Below are 4,307 nucleotides of genomic sequence, written 5' to 3' on the forward strand. Positions count from 1 at the left end.
CAGTTTAAATTTTTTGTTGGGGGCAGCAGCAACTCATTTGGATTTAAAGTGACAAGATGCCCTAAAACCCAAGATGGGCAGAACTGAACAGACTAAAATCTCTAAGAATTATTTTGAGTAAATAAAATGCATTTAACATGTTTTTGCTTAGCTTACATCCTAACCTCATCAAGGAAGCAGAATAGTTCAGCTTTAATGACTCAAGTCCCCACTTCTGTTTCATTTCACATCAGGTGTCAACTATATTTATGTCTGATTCAAGAAAAAAAAAATCTCAAAACAAGGATCCTTCTGTAAAACACAGGCTTCAGTTTTATCCTCAAGAAAATAGGAACATGATGAGTTATCATGAGTTATCATGAGTTATCATGAGTTTTCATGACTAACGGCCCTAACTAGAGGGTTGATGTATTCGGATTCATGGTTCCGCTTTAAGATGTCCGTCTCCACAGGGGCGATGAGGATCCCCCTGTTTTCGGGCTCTGGTAGGAAACATGCTGGAGGTTTGGGATTCTCGCAGCGCCTCAGTTGGCATTCATTAAGGAGAGGAACGGCTGGGGGAGGAGCGGGAGCCTGGAGGGCAGGAGGGGGTCAGCTCTCACAGCTGAGGGCGTCATTAGCTGGGGGGGAGCGCTGACAAATTTTTAAAGCCTCCTCAGAGGTTCGGTGTGTGTGTCGGTGTGTGTGTCGGTGTTTAATGTGAGAAGTTCCCTGGCCGGAACCCCAACCACGGCTAAACCCGATCCCAGCCTCCCTCCAAACATTTCAGTCTCACCACAATACACCTGAACTCCACTTCCAATAAAACATCAGAGCTTTGGAAAGAGTCAAAGCCAGCGGATCCAGAGGGAATCCGGGTCCATCCAAGTGAAATACTCCCAACCTTTCCACCTAACAGAGACGCTACGAGGAGAGAAGCCGAACGCCCAGCGGAGGAATGCGCAGACCTCTGTGGCCGAGCCCAAACGGTTGGCCCTGAATCTGACAGCAGCTTAGTGGATCAACAGAACCAGATCCAGAAGAGAACAGGAGAAGAAACACTGAGCAAGGTGGAATATGAGGACAAACCGGTTCTCAAGACTCCGACAGGTTGATACAAAACGGCACTATCAGTTTGACGCACGTTTGCATTTTAGCACCAAAGGAAAGAGGAAAGTGCTGATAGGAGCGTTTGTGGTTGGGTTTATTTTTCATAAAGGTGCTTTGGGTGAGAAAACCTGCGGATGTGAGCCGGCAGTTTCTGCGTTACCCCAGGTTAAACTGGGGTAACGCAAGAGAAGCTGGAACTGCTTTCACCTTACAGAGCCTTTCATCACCAAACCTCCCCACATTCTGTCACTTTCAAACCACAAACTTTAATTTAATTTAGTGGGTTTTAAAGTCATAGTGGCAAAAAGAGTTCATATTTTACCAAATGAAAAACTGAACTAAAATTAAGTCCCAGCCTCCCCTTAAGGAAATCACACAGAGGCTCACAGTGTCAGTATCTTCAGCCGAGACATAAAAACCTGACAAACACGAAACTCCAACACGGTATTTAGAGGAAGCTAATGCTAAGGCGCTATCCCAACACAGTATTTAGAGGAAGCTAATGCTAAAGCGCTATCCCAACACGGTGTTTAGAGGAAGCTAATGCTAAGGCGCTATCCCAACACGGTATTTAGAGGAAGCTAATGCTAAGGCGCTATCCCAACACGGTATTTAGAGGAAGCTAATGCTAAAGCGCTATCCCAACACGGTATTTAGAGGAAGCTAATGCTAAAGCGCTATCCCAACACGGTATTTAGAGGAAGCTAATGCTAAAGCGCTATCCCAACACGGTATTTAGAGTAAGCTAATGCTAAAGCGCCATCCCAACACAGTATTTAGAGGAAGCTAATGCTAAAGCGCCATCCCAACACAGTATTTAGAGGAAGCTAATGCTAAAGCGCTATCCCAACACGGTATTTAGAGGAAGCTAATGCTAAAGCGCTATCCCAACACGGTATTTAGAGGAAGCTAATGCTAAAGCGCCATCCCAACACGGTATTTAGAGGAAACTAATGCTAAAGTGCTATCCCAACACGGTATTTAGAGGAAACTAATGCTAAAGCGCTATCCCAACACGGTATTTAGAGGAAACTAATGCTAAAGTGCTATCCCAACACGGTATTTAGAGGAAACTAATGCTAAAGCGCTATCCCAACACGGTATTTAGATTAAGCTAATGCTAAAGCGCCATCCCAACACGGTATTTAGAGGAAACTAATGCTAAAGCGCTATCCCAACACGGTATTTAGGGGAAGCTAATGCTAAAGCGCTATCCCAACATGGTATTTACTCTGAATGGAGCTGCAGGACAATCCTGGGAATAAAACCTGTTATTGGTTGAGATTAAACAAACAGCTGACGTTTGTTTCAAGTATGTTTACTATGAAATGTATTTTTTTCTGCTGATTTCTGCTTTTTAAGAACCTAGAACTATACAAACACTTTTACCTGCTGCTACTTGGTAATTATAGTCAATTTATTTGCAGTACTCAGTAAAACACAATCCATAACCACAGAAAACTCTTGAATCATTTCTAGGATCCGGGAGCAATAAAAGCCCACAGAGATTCCCTAAATAAAAAGAAAGTTTGTTATAAATCAGATCTGCTTAAAGTGTATTCATACACTGCAAAAAGTCCCCTTTCAAAAACAAGAAAAAAAAGTACAAAAACAGGGTCTAATTTTCTTAAAATAAGAAAAATTATCTGCCAACAGAACAAGAAAATTTATCTTGTCAAGATTTTCTAAAACAAGAAAAAATATCTAACCAAGATAAACCTACAAATATCTTAAAATTAGTGTATTTGTACTTAAAACAAGTCAATTTTACTAATACAAATAGAGTATATGAGATTTATTTTCTTAATACACAGAACATTTTTCATAAAATAAGAAAATTTTACTAATACAAATAGAATATATGAGATTTATTTATCTTAAAATTAGTGTATTTGTACTTAAAACAAGCCAATTTTACTTAAACAAGTAAGATACATTATCTTATTTTAAGAAAAATAATTTCAAGTAAAGAAAATATTACTTGACATTGAATTTCTTAAAATCAGCATATATATGCTTAAAACTAGTTTACTTTTATTGTTGCATAGGATTAAAATATATATTTTGTCATTGCTTTACTCAAGGTTCTTATGCTAAGGCAAAAAACCAAAAATTGATCCTATCTATACTGGAATAAGAGATGTTATTGGCTTCCTGAAATGAAGACATAAGTTCAATTACTTTTAACATCTTTATTACGTTTAAGTTTCACATAAACATAGTAAAACATGACTACTGGTCAGAATTTAAAGTCTGGATGGGCATCTGATTCTGAAACAATCCCGTAAAATGACAGAACAATGACGATCTGACACATCTGTCGCACTCATAAGATGCCCTAAGAGTCAAGCAAACCAAATTGTCCAAAGCAAAAATAAACTTGGGATTAGATGTCAGCAATAGGAGCTTACTCCACAATGAACATCTTCCAATCAGCCATAGCCTTTTATGTGTGGAAGTCTTGTCTCAGTTATGGACAGTGTTCTCAAGATATCTGTCAGCAGCACAGAGAGGAGTGGCCACACACATGCATGCTGGAAGGTGTAGTAGCTATGATGTCCTCCTTTCAGAAGATCAGGGCAGGCATGGTTCCAATGGCCAGTAGAAAGTTGGTTTCACGATCACCACAGAGCTGAAAAGTGGTTTTGTTTGATTGAAGTTGTTGGGTCATCTGCTAATTGGAGCACAGACAGAAAAACAATCACAAAACAAACCACGTTTTAGGGACTAATCAGTGTAATGATGAATAAGTATCATAAGTTTCTTACCTCAAGAATGTGAAGGACACCATCACTTGCAATTCCCAAAGTTTCTTGTAGATGGTGCAATACATGATTGGAGACGTGTCTGGCATAGGCTTCACCATGGCAACAGTTTGGTTTACTTGAAAAATAAAACAAGTCTTATTTTAGTTAATGTGCTCAATTACAATATTACATGAATTCAAGACAGCAAGACAGTCATTTTAATTGAATCAAAATAGGACTACTTAAATTCACCAATCAAAAATAGTGTTTAAAATATCCTGGTAACAGTGTGGAATATCTAACCTAGGCTTTTAGACTCATTGCATTTAAGTTTTTAAATTACAGCACATCAAACACCCTAAAAGGTAGTGAAATACTAGGCGGAATTTCCCTTTAACCATTTCCCGCATCAGAAGCTACGAATGAGAAGCCACCTTAGCTATGTTAAAAAACGGAAGCTACCAAAACCTC

General features: G+C 39.2%; 1 long non-coding RNA gene across 1 annotated transcript; it reads right to left on the bottom strand.

Moving 5' to 3' along the window:
- Window positions 1-3,266: 3,266 nt before the first annotated feature.
- LOC106920660 (uncharacterized) lies at window positions 3,267-4,091 on the bottom strand. The gene is made up of 2 exons (XR_015761485.1): window positions 3,858-4,091; window positions 3,267-3,763 (listed from the first exon to the last, which is right to left on the bottom strand). It is a non-coding gene; the product is annotated as an uncharacterized LOC106920660 (long non-coding RNA).
- Between the last annotated feature and the right edge of the window lie 216 nt (window positions 4,092-4,307).

The sequence above is a fragment of the Poecilia mexicana genome, unplaced genomic scaffold (assembly GCF_051168715.1).
Source record: "Poecilia mexicana isolate PSO_F unplaced genomic scaffold, ASM5116871v1 scaffold_19, whole genome shotgun sequence".
Classification (NCBI taxonomy): Eukaryota; Metazoa; Chordata; class Actinopteri; order Cyprinodontiformes; family Poeciliidae; genus Poecilia; species Poecilia mexicana.